We start from the raw sequence: 13,120 nt of genomic DNA, 5'->3' as shown, positions 1-13,120 counted from the left end.
GACTGGACATTACATGGACGGATGGGATTGCCATCCAAAAGTCAAACATTCTGACCCAGAATTGTTCCTTTCTAATAGAACTTCAGAGACAAAAAAGGAAAAGAGACTGAGGGGAAGGCGTTTCAGTGACCAGAACAAATTGGGATCCTTCTCATGGGGGGTCTCCAAGGCCTGACACTGTTACTGATTCTACAGTGTGCTTATAGGGTGGAGCCTAGCAAGGCTGCCTCCTGAGAGGACCAACAAGCAGCTGACTAAGCAGATACTTGCACCCATCCAATGGTTTGAAGTCAGGGACTCCTGTGGTTGAAGTAGGGAAAAGCTGAAAAAGGCTGATGACCCTGAAAAGGTCAGCTCAGGAACTTTGGGAAGGTCATGAAACACTTGCCCTTACAGAAGGGAGAGGCCATTAACATTCCTCAGACCACAGGGCAGGGACCAACCTAGGGGTGGGGACACATTCCACAGGATAGACCTTTGTACACCTTCAGATGTGGGACATTCTAGTTACCTCATTCCCTAAAGACCAATCAGTTTAAATGGTGCACTATTTTACCAATAATATTGTGCCTAGATGTTGGTGCTCAATTTTTTTAAATTTTTTTTTTTTTGAGACAGGGTTTCTATATATAGCCCTGACTGTCCTGGAACTCAGGCTGGCCTTGAACTCAGAAATTTGCCTATCTCTGGAAGGAGAAAAGAAGGAAGAAAGAAAGAAAGAATGAAAGAGAGAGAGAGAGAGAGAGAAAGAAAGAAAACAAGTCAAATCAAATCAAATCAAAACAATAATATGTACATATTCCTTTAAGGAATGTCCAATGTCCTCCCAGTTAAAGCTAATGACTGCATGGTGATCACAAGTCCAGGAGGCAAAGGTGTGGCTAATGTTTCAGCAAAATGGTAAATGCTGGGACCTTTGGGACTTCCCTTTAAAGCTTGGAAAAGACATATAAAAACATGGGTTCAAAACATGTTAATTCCTCAAAAAATAATGATGCAATTTGAATCATGAGGGTCTTCACAAATCTAAAGGAAGAAAAGCACTTGTCTTGTAGCTAACTTGTCAGAAAGATACCAAGGAAGGAGATAAAGAGATTTAGGGAGTGGTGATCACAGGAGATCCCATTCTCCCATTCAGCTTTTTTTTTTTTTTAATGTTTTTAAAGGCAGACAGATTCCTGAGTTCAGGATCAGACTGGGACAGAGCAAGCAGAGCAAGGTTAAACCCAAATGTTATAGAAAAGGTAACTTCAGAACTGTTTCAGCTAGTTTAACATCCCTGCTTAACAAATGTGGGTTCATTTCTGGGTCTTCAATTTTATTCCATTGGTCTACCTGCCTGTCACTCTACCATTACCATGCAGTTTTTATCACAATTGCTCTGTAGTACAGCTTTAGGTCAGGCATGGTGATTCCACCAGAGGTTCTTTTATCATTGAGAAGAGTTTGCTATCCTAGGTTTTGTGTTATTTCAGATGAACTTTCAAATTACCCTTTCTAATTCATTGAAGAATTGAGTTGGAATTTTGATGGGGATTGCATTGAATCTGTAGATTGCTTTTGCAAGATAGCCATTTTTACTATACTGCACCTGCCAATCTATGAGCATGGGAGATCTTTCCATCTTCTGAGATCTTCTCTGGTTTCTTTCTTCAGAGACTTGAAGTTCTTATCATACATATCTTCAGTTCCTTAGTTAGAGTTACACCAAGGTATTATTTGTGACTATTGAGAAGGGTGTTGTGTCCCTAATTTCTTTCTCAGCCTATTTATCCTTAGTGTAGAGAAAGGTCATTGATTTGTTTGAGTTAATTTTATATCCAGCTACTGAAGCTGTTTATCAGGTTTAGGAGTTCCCTGGTGAAATTTTTAGGGTCATTTATATATACTATCATATCATCTGCAAATAGTGGTATTTTGACTTCGTCCTTTCCAATTTATGTCCCGTTGATCTCCTTTTGTTGTCGAATTGCTCTGGCTAGGACTTCAAGTACATATCGAATAGGTAGGGAGAAAGTGGGCAGCCTTGTCTAGTCCCTGATTTTAGTGGGATTGGTTCAAGTTCCTCTCCATTTACTTTGATGTTGGCTACTGGTTTGCTATGTATTACTTTTATTATTTTTAAGTATGGGACTTGAATTCCTGCTCTTTCCAAGACTTTTATCATGAATGGGTGTTGGATTTTGTCAATTGATTTCTCAGCATATAATGAGATGATCATGTGGTTTTTGTCTTTGAGTTTGTTTATATAGTGGATTATGTTGATGGATTTCCATATATTAAACCATCCCTGCATCCCTGGGATGAAGCCTAATTGATCATGATGTATGATCCTCTTAGGAATGCTTTCATTGTGTCCCATAAGTTTGGTTATGTTGCGGCTTCATTTTCATTAAACTCTAAAAAGTCTTTAATGTCTTTCCTTATTTCCTCTTTGACCAAGTTATCCTTGAGTAGAGTGTTGTTTTCAGCTTCCACCTGAATGTTGGCTTCCTATTACTTATGTTGTTATTGAAGATCAACCTTAGTCCAGTGGTGATCTGATAGGATGCATGGGATAATTTCAATAATCTTGTATCTTTTGAGGCTGTTTTTGTGATTGATTATATATGGTCAATTTTGGAGAAGGTACCATGAGGTGTCAAGAAGAAGGTATATCCTTTTGTTTTGGGATAAAATGTTCTGTAGATATCTGTTAAATTCATTTCTTTCATAACTTTTGTTAGTTTCTCTGTGTCTGTTTAGTTAGTTTCCAGGATCTGTCCATTGATGAGAATGGGGTGTTGAACTCTCCCATTATTATTGTGTGAGGTGCAATGTGTGCTTGGATCTTAAGTTTCTTTAATAAATGTGGATGCCTTTGCATTTGGAGCATAGATATTCAGAATTGAGAGTTCCTCTTGGAAGATTTAACCTTTGATGTGTATGAAGTGCCCCTCTTTGTCTTTTTTGATAACTTTGGGTTGGAAGTTGATTTTATTCGATATTAGAATGGCTACTCCAGCTTGTTTCTTCAGACCATTTGCTTGGAAAATTGTTTTCCAGCCTTTCATTCTGAGGTAGTGTCTGTATTTTTCCCTGAGATGCGTTCCCTGTAAGCAGCAAAATGTTGGGTCCTGTTTATGTAGCCAGTCTGTTAGTCTATGTCTTTTTATTGGGGTATTGAGTCCATTGATTTTAAGAGATATTAAGGAACAGTAATTATGCTTCCTTATATTTTTGTTGCTAGAGTTGGCATTCTGTTCTTGTTGCTATCTTCCTTTAGGTTTGTTGAAGGATTACTTTCTTGCTTTTTATTGGGCATAATTTCCCCCTTGTGTTTGGGTTTTCCCTTTATTATCCTTTGAAGGGCTGGATTCGTGGAAAGATAATGTGTGACTTTGGTTTTGTAATGGAATACTTTGGTTTCTTCTTCTATGGTGTGATGGTTTGTATATTCTTGGACCAGGGAGTGGCACCATTTGGAGGTGTGGCCTTGTTGGAATAGGTGTGACCTGGTTGGAGTAGGTGTATCACTGTGGGTGTGGGCTTAAAACTCTCACCCCAGTTGCCTGGAAGTCATGCTTCCACTAGCAGCTTTTGGATGAAGACATAGAACTCTCAGCTCTGCCTGCGCCATGACAGCATGGATGCTGCCATGCTCCCACCTTAATGATAATGGACTGAACCTCTGAACCTGTAAGCTAGCCCCACTTAAATGATGTTTTTTATAAGACTTGCCTTGGTCATGGTGTCTGTTCAGAGCAGTAAAACCCTAACTAAGACATATGGTAATTGAGAGTTTGGCTGGGTATAGTACCCTGGGGTGTCATTTGTGTTCTCTTAGTGTTTGTATAACATCTGTCCAGGATCTTCTGGTTTTCATAGTCTCTGGTGAGAAGTCTGGTGTAATTCTACTAGGTCTGCCTTTATAGGTTACTTGACCTTTCCCCTTACTGCTTTTAAAAGTCTATCTTCATTTAGTGCATTTGCTGTTCTGATTATTATGTATCGGGAGGAATTTCTTTTCTGCTTCAGTCTATTTGGAGTTCTATAGACTTCTTGTATGTTCATGGGCATCTCTTTCCTTTGGTTAGAGACATTTTCTTCTATAATTTTGTTGAAGATATTTACTGACCTTTTAAATTGAAAATCTTCATTCTCATCTACTCCTATTATCCGTAGGTTTGGTCTTCTCACTGTGTCCTGAATTTCCTGGATGTTTTGAGTTAGCATCTTTTTGCATTTTGCATTTTCTTTGATTGTTGTGCCCATGTTCTCTATGGAATCTTCTGTCCCTGAAATTCTATCTTCCATCTCTTGTATTCTCTTGCTGATACTCCCATCTATGGTTCTAGATTTCTTTCCTAGGGTTTCTATTTCCAGCGTTGTCTCACTTTATGTTTTCCTTATTGTGTCTACTTCCCTTTTTAGGTCTAGTATGGTTTTGTTCATTTCCATCATCTGTTTGGATGTGCTTTCCTCTTTTTTTTTAAGGACTACTACCTGTTTGATTGTGTTTTCCTGTTTTTCTTTAAGGACTTGTAACTCTTTAGCAGTGTTCTCCTGTATTTCTTTAAGTGAGTTATTAAAGTCCTTCTTGATGTCCTCTACCATCATTATGAGATATGCTTTTTAATCTGGGTCTAGCTTTTCGGGTGTGCTGGGGTGCCCAGGACTGGCTGAGGTGGGAGTGCTGGGTTCTGATGATGGTGAGTGGTCTTGGTTTCTGTTAGTAAGATTCCTACGTTTGCCTTTCGACACCTGGTAATCTCTGGAGTTAGTTGTTATAGTTGTCTCTAGTTAGAGCTTATTCCTCTCGTGATTCTGTTATCGTCTATCAGCAGATCTGGGAGATTAGCTCTCTCCTGAGTTTAAGTGGGTAGAACACTCTCTGCAGGCATGCACTCCTCTTGCAGGGAAGGTGCACTGATATCTGGCATTTGAACCTGCCTCCTGGCAGAAGATGAAGGCCCAAAACAGGGCCTATCCCAGAAGCTGTTAGCTTCTGTAGTCCACACTCTCACCTACTCATACTAGTCTCGGTGGGTTATTCTGAAAGTTCCCAATACCCTTCCTCAGCTCTGCTTCCCTACCCACCCACTCCCACTTCTTTGCCCTGGCATTCCCCTGTACTGGGGCATATAAAGTTTCTAACACCAAGGGGCCTCTTTTCCCAGTGATGGCTGACTAGGCCATCTTCTGTTACATATGCAGCTAGACATATGAGCTCTGGAGGTACTTTATACAGGCACTTAGCACTATATACTTTACTCTTAGGGCTGCTTTCATTGTGTCCCATAAATTTTGGTATGTTTTGCCTTCATTTGCATTTAATTTTATACAGTCTTTAATATCTTTTTTTTTTCTTTCATTTCCAGAGATCATTGAGGTGTTCAATCTCCAAGTGTATTTAGGCTTTAGGTTTTCTGTTGTTATTGAAATCCAGCTTTATTCATATTGTCTGATATGATACTATTACTTCAATTTTTTTTCTTTTTTGAAGATTTATTTATTTTATGTATATGGGTACAATGTCGCTGTACTAATGGTTATGAGCCATCACCTGGTTGCTGGGAGTGAAGGTTGCTTACTTTGATCAGCCACGATGGCTCAGAATCTGCTTGCTCCAGCCTGAAGTTTTATTGATTATTATATGTAAGTACACTATAGTTGTATTCAGATGCAACAGAAGAGGACATCAGGTCTCATTCTGGATAGTTGTATGTTGTGGTAAATCTCCAACCCAAATATGCCCTGTCAATGATAACACAACACAGTTAATATGAATACAAGTTGTATGCTTAGACTGGGCAGATCTACTGCTACACAACCATCTTCTCCATCTATGAGACCCCATAGAACTTGGGTTTCTCTAGGCCATGTGCTTTTCTGCTCTGCTTTTCTTCTTCCTCCTCCTCTGCATCCTCTCCCTCTCAAATTTTCTCCTTCTTCTCTCTCTCACCTTCTGCTCCACCTTCCCTTTTATCTGCCCAATCATCAGCTCTCCTATATTTTACAAATGAAGGTGGGAAGCAGGTTTACAGGAAATCACCTGAGTGCTGACTCATTCCTTATTCACAACCACTCACAGGAGAATGGAATTAACATCTAATATAATTAGCTCCAGGGCTATTCACAACAGTTGGGAGCCACCAAGTGGTTGATGGGATTAGAACTCAGGACTTTCAGAAGAGCAGTTAGTGTTCTTAACTGCTGAGCCATCTCTCCAGCCCCACTTCAATTTTCTTTATCTGTTGAAACTTGCTTTGTGGGTGACTACATGGTTCTATTTGGAGAAGAATTCATGAGGTGCTGAGAAGAAGTTATATTGCATTGTGTTTGGGTGGAACATCCTATAGATGTTTGTTAAGTCTATTTGATTCATAGTGTCTGTTAGTTTCATTATCTCTCTGTTTAGTTCTTGCATGTTCACATGCATGTAGGGATCAAGGCTGGGTGCCTTCTTCATTCAGACCCCACCTTCTGTATTCAGCCAGTTCTCTCTCTGAACCTGAGTAGACTAGCTTGCAGGCAAGCCCTGAGGTTGCTCCTGTCTCTGCCTCACCAGTGCTGGGATTACAGCAAGTGCTACCACTCTCAGATTTTATGTGAGTACTTGGGATCTGAACTTGGGTCCCTGTGTTGATGCTTGTGAAAGAACCACAACGTGAGGACTCCCCCACGTTCTGACTCAGGAGAGGTGACACCCCAAATCACTCATGAGTAAAGGTCTTACTGCAAACTGCAAGAGGACTTTTATTATCAAGAGTGCTCTCGGGCTCACGGTCATAAACCACACAGGGGTAGAGAACCGTGGCTCCCCGAGTATCTGGGTAAGGGGGTATTTAAAGGAAGAAACCACAACTCAAAGGGGTGGGGAGAAAAACACCAAAAATACCAGTTAAGAATTACAAGGAAGTGGAAAGTCAAGACAGTTACAATGAACCTCTAGCAATAGCACTTTTGGATAGCGGATTCCAGCCATGGTCAGGGTGGGTCATGGTGATTTTCTTTGAATGAACACTCTCAGAACCCAGGAAGCAGGTGCGTCACAAGGAATGTTGCTATCTGTTTTATGATTAGCATACCTGGGAGCATTGAATCACAAAGGTCACATTCTCAAGCCTGGGCCTAAGGCCTAGTTTTTATGTTATGCTCTTTCAGTGCAAGAGCTTTATATAAAGAGTAAACTCTCTAGCTCCAATATACTCTGTACTGTGTAGAGAATGCCCAATCTTTGAGAAGACTTCAAGAAGGAAAAAGAAAAATTCTAAAAATTATGTTAAAACATCAACATGGAATTAATAGACAAGAATTGTAAATGTCTCCTCACCACTGGAAACAAAAGATCTTCATGTTTACCATGTGAGAAGACCAAGTTCAAAAGGAGGTCAGCATGTTTCAATGTATGGATACAGAAAAAATGGGGTTATTTGTAGGGGTAAACATGTTTGAGAAAAAGAGAGGAATTATAGACTACAGTTAAGTATGGTTTGCCCATTTATGCATGATGGGCTCTGTGGTGTTTGCATAAGCTTAGCTCAAAAAGCAGCACTGTTAGGAGGAATAGCTTTGTTGGAGGAAATTTGTTACTGTGGGAATGGGCTTTGAGAACTATCCTGACCTTCTCCCTGTTCCACAGGAAATAAACACAGGACACGCCAGGTTCTTCCATGGTTAACTTTACTTCAATAACATAGTGAGGTACACAAAGAAGGTTCAGAAAGTGTGTGGCTTAAATACTTTTTGGTGACGTGTCTAAACTAGGACTGGTAGCAACACCCACGATTCTCATGCACCCTAGGGATAGGCTAAACACCCCAGGGGTTGGGCTAGTGCCCTGGGGGATGGACTGGTGCCTGGAAATGGGCTGGTGACTTTTGGCGGGTTTTTGCTTTTAGCACATGTGCATATAGCTTGTTCTTTGTTTAGGTGGCATAAGGCACTGCGGAGCCAGCGCCATCTTAAGATGGTAAATGTTATTGCGGCTCTCCACAGAGAACATCCTCCTAGTTGTCTGGGAGACAGTCTTCTGGATAACTTTCGTACAAGATGGAGAACTCTCAGCTTCTTCTCTAGCATCATGTCTGCTTGAATCCTGACATGCCTCTTGCAATGATGATATTGGATTGAACCTCTGAACCGATTAGACACCCAAATAAATTCTGCCTTTATCAAAGTTGCCTTGGTCATGGAGCCCCTTCACAACAATGGACACCCAACTAAGACTGCCTTTATATTGAATCTGTGGAACTATTACATCGGTGATTGAGGAGGAGCCTTAGCAGCAAATGCAAAATAAGCCTTTAATAAAATGAAGCAAAAGTTCATAACTGAAAAGAGCCATGCAGCACACTGTGAATAAATGGGAAGGTGCAAAACTAAAACAAAACTTTGCATTACTTTGTAAGTAAATAGAGGCTCCCTAAATTAATAGGGCCTTTGGGTGTCAATAGGAAAGCCAGGGTACTACTCAGATGGTGACAGAGATGACAGGCTGCCCACATGAAGTGTGAGGGCATATTGGACATCTTGAAAATCACTGTGTAGACCAGAGTGGCTTCAGATTCACAGATATCCATCTGCCTCTAGCTACAAATTGGTGGGATTAAGGAATGTGCCACCATGCATGGCTAAACGATTATTTTAATACTAAAACAAGAACAGTGAGATGTGGATTAGGCAACAGGATTCAAATGTTATAAAAAATAAAGGAGAGCTGCACAGTACTTCTACTGTCCTGTTGCTATTTCATTACATGTGCCCATGATGGCTATTCCTGTTTGTCAACTAGACTATAAATGGAATGAACTAGAACCCAGAAATGGAGGCTACACATGTGACCCAGATCCTGAGGCAAGAAGGCATAGGTTTCAGATTGCATCTTGACATGAAGAGTTTGAGGCATAGTGACCATGAAAATCTTAGGCTCAGGAAAAGTAGTTCATACCTTCAATCCCAGAAGATTGAGGCAAACAGATCCCAGAGTTTAAGGCCAGCATGTTCAAAGAAAGTTCCAGATTCAAGCAGGGTCTTACATACCTCCGTGTGATCAAGACTTAAGTTATTTATTCAACTATATACTTAAATTTTCCTTTCTATAGAGATTAATGTATCTGTCACTAAATATGTCCCCTTTATGATTATATAACTTGAATTAACATAAATTTCTATCATCTGTCTGAGATAAGGTTTTTCAATTATCCCCTGTTAACATTTGACCTATAATTTAAGTTCAAAACCTTTAAATTTTTTCTCACCCATGTACTTTCATTAAATTCCTGTGTCCTTATTGTATAATCCTAATTCCCAGGTCTAAAATTGTCATATGTGCATGAACAATCCCAGAATTCTGTATGGATCACATTCAAAAGAATCTAAGTGTTTGCTCTGCCATAAATGTGTTCAAATTTTCTTTAAAGCATTTTTTTTTCATTCCATACTAGGGTTTCTCTGTATAGCCCTGACTGTCCTGGAACTCACTTTGTAGACCAGGCTGGCCTCGAACTCAGAAATCCCCCTGCCTCTGCCCCTCAAGTGCTGGGATTATAGGCATGCACTGCCAAGCCTGGCAAAAGAACACTTTCTTGCTTTTTCTAGAGTGCACTTTCCCTCCGTGTGTTGGCATTTTCCATCTATTTTCCTTTGTAGACCTGGATTTGTGGAAAGTTGATGTGTAAATTTGGTTTTGTCACAGAATATCATGGTTTCTCCATCTATTGTAATTGAGAGTTTTGCTGCGGACTGTAGACTGGGCTGGCATTTGTGTTCTCTGAGCATCTGTATGAGATTTCTAGGATCTTCTAGCTTTCATAGTCTCTGGTGAGAAGTCTAGTGTATTTCTGATAAGTCTGCCTTCATAAGTTACTTGACATTTTCTCCCTGACTGCTTTTATTACTACTTCTTGGTTTAGTGCATTTGGTGTTTTGATTACTATGTGACAGGAGGAATATCTATTTTGGTCCAATCTCTTTGGAGTTCTGTAGGCTTCTTGTATGTATATGGGCATCTATTTCTTTAGGTTAGGGGCGTTTTTTTATATAATTTTGTTGAAGATATTTACTGGCTCTTCAATTTGGGAATCTTCACTCCCTTCTATACCTACTATCTTTTTGTTTGTTTGTATGTTTGTTTGTTTGTTTTGTTTTGTTTTGTTTGGAACAGGGTTTCTCTGTGTAGCCCTGGCTGTTCTGGAACTCACTCTGTAGACCATGCTGGCCTCGAACTCAGAAATCCACCTGCCTCTGCCTCCCAAATGCTAGGATTAAAGGCGTGTGTGTGTGTCACCACTGTCCAGCTATACCTCTTATCCTTAGATTTGGTTTTCTCATTGTGTCCTAGATCTTCTGGATGTTTTGTGTTAAGAGCTTTTTGCATTTTTGCATTTTCTTGAATGTTGAATCAATGTTTTCTGTGGTATCTTCTGCACCTGTGATTCTCTTATGTATCTCTTGTATTCTGTTGGTGATGCTTATATCCATGACTCCTGATCTCTTTCCTGTTTTCTATCTCCAGGGTTGTCTCCCTTTATGATTTATTGTTTCTATTTCCCGTGTTAGATTATGGGCAGTTTTGTTCCTTTCCTTCACCTGTTTACCTGTTTGGTTGTGTTTTCCTGTAATTTTTCTTTTCTTTTCTTTTCTTTTCTTTTCTTTTCTTTTCTTTTCTTTTCTTTTCTTTTCTTTTTTCTTTTCTTTTTTCTTTTTTTTTTTTTTGGTTTTTCAAGACAGGGTTTCTCTATATAGCCCTGGCTGTCCTGGAGATCACTCTGTAGACCAGGCTGGCCTCAAACTCAGAAATCCACCTACCTCTGCCTCCCAAGTGTTGTGATTAAACGTGTGTGTCACCATGCCCGGCTTCCTGTAATTTTTTAAGGGATTTTTTTTCCTCTTTAAGGGCTTCCTGACAGATACCACAAGGCTCCTGTCCCAGGCTGCTTCTAGGTTTCTGTGTCCTGAGGCTTTCAGGAGGGTCCCTGTGACCAGTAGTAATGGTTTTACCTGTACTCACAGGTGTTTCAGTACTCCTGGGAGACTAGCTCTCTCCTGGTGCTATTTTGGTAAGGATCTTACCAAATGTGAATCTTAAAGCAGCCAGATTCTTCTGCAGGTAGCCAGAAGTTGATGGTCTTCTGTCCTGGGAAGAGCCTAAGCATAGGAGTTGATTTTTTTCTTAATTACAAATATGGGTGAATTAACACTCTTGAGCTTGTGATCAAATTGAATACTGTAGCTAATGGGACATTGGCAGTGAATCTCTATTGTTAAGTTTCTTTTTAATATTATAGCATAACCATAATTTTGGAAAGCAAAACCCAGTTTTTATCAGTGCAAACCATCTGTTCTCTTTAAAATCAATACCAAGAGCATTACTTTGCCATTACAAAGTTTGTTTTCAAGTTCATATATATGAATGCATGACAGTACAGTTTTAATACCTCATAAAAGAGATATTCTTTTTAATCCATTTTTATTAGTTTAGTTCTAGGATAAGAATTACATAATATATTACTTTCATTTAGAAGTATGTTTAGAGACCTGCTTTCCTGGGTTGGCTCATGTCATTAGTTGTTGTTTAGAATGACTCCATCCCTGAGTTACCAGTTTTAAGGTAACTTTCTCTTACCAGTGTTCCAAATTTTTAATCATACCCAATGAGTTATAAGCCAATACTCCATAATGGAGACATGGAGTAAATATATTACTATTAAAACCAGTAAGTATCAAACATGATGTGGCTACACACATCTCATATAATTAGAACAGAAAAAAAGATATTAATTCATCCCTTAAAATGACAACCAAACCATAATTTATAAAATAACCACACCCAAAAGTCAGGGATCAGCATGACAAGACTGCACAATGTCGTCCTGCTGAGTTTAAAGGGGTGAGTAGGGGTGCGAAAATTAGAAAACCTGGTTAGAATTAAGAAAGCATTTGTTTTCCAGTCTCTGCATGCTTAGAACACTCAGGTTTTGACTGAAGTTCAGTTATCTGTCTGAAAGGTTGGATGAATCAAGTCCATTTTGAATCAGCAGCAATTTCTGAAACTGTTCTGGAAGCAAGTCTCTGGAAACAGTATAAGGAGGCAGGTACCTGGAAAAAGAGGTCAACTCAACATCCCAACTAATGAATCTAGTTGGCGGGGCACATTCTGCAAATGTGAATCTTACAGTAATGATTTCAGTTCTATTAAGATATTCATATGGAATGTGAAAGGAGCACAGATCAGTTAAGAATTAATTTTTGCTCCTCGTTAGAGCAGGTGAAAGACAACTATTCTTTTATGTGTTAATTTAATCAATAATAAATCTTCATTCATGTCATAGGATGGATGACGATGAATATTAAGTGTTCCATAACCAATAATATATATGTTCTAATTTTAGCTGAAGTTTTGGCTAGCGACTTTACATGTCTAGGCTAGTTACAGGGCTGTTCCCATGTGTAGGAAACAGCAAATCATGGTGCCTGCCTGTTGGATTTTCTCAAACATTAATTTTTGGTAGCCAAGATCTTCAGGGGGTCTTCCCCTGTCACATCTGAGCTATATCACTCTGGAAGAGGTCCAAGGCAATTTCTTCCTTGCTATTAGCACAAATATAGATTCTCTCCCATAATACCATAGACTTTTAAATTTTTCTTTAAGGCAGTTTTTCGATTCATTTTCCATTGTGTAGAAATTAACACCTCTAATTATTTATTGTGGTAAGTTATCACTCTATCTTCATGCCTTTGTTTCCTACATTTGAGATCAAAGCCTGGATTACCTTATTCCATGTATACTCAACCACTTTTTTTATTAGATATTTTTTCATTTACATTTCAAATGCCATCCCCAAAGTCCCCTATACCCCCCCCCCGCCCTGTTCCTCAACCCACCCACACCTGCTTCCTGGCCCTGGCATTCCCCTGTAATGGGGCATATGATCTTCACAATACCAAGGGGGCTCTTCTCCCATTGATAGCCAACTAGGTCATCCTTTGCTACATATGCAACTAGAGGCATAGCTCTGGGTAGGGGGTACTGGTTAGTTCATATTGTTGTTCTGCCTATAGTTTTGCAAACACCTTTAGCTCCTTGGGTACTTTCTCTAAATCCTTCATTATGGGGCCTGTGTTCCATCCAATAGAT

This window comes from Mus musculus, chromosome 2, assembly GCF_000001635.26.
Source record: "Mus musculus strain C57BL/6J chromosome 2, GRCm38.p6 C57BL/6J".
Taxonomy (NCBI): Eukaryota; Metazoa; Chordata; class Mammalia; order Rodentia; family Muridae; genus Mus; species Mus musculus.
Note: the sequence above shows the minus strand (reverse complement) of the source record.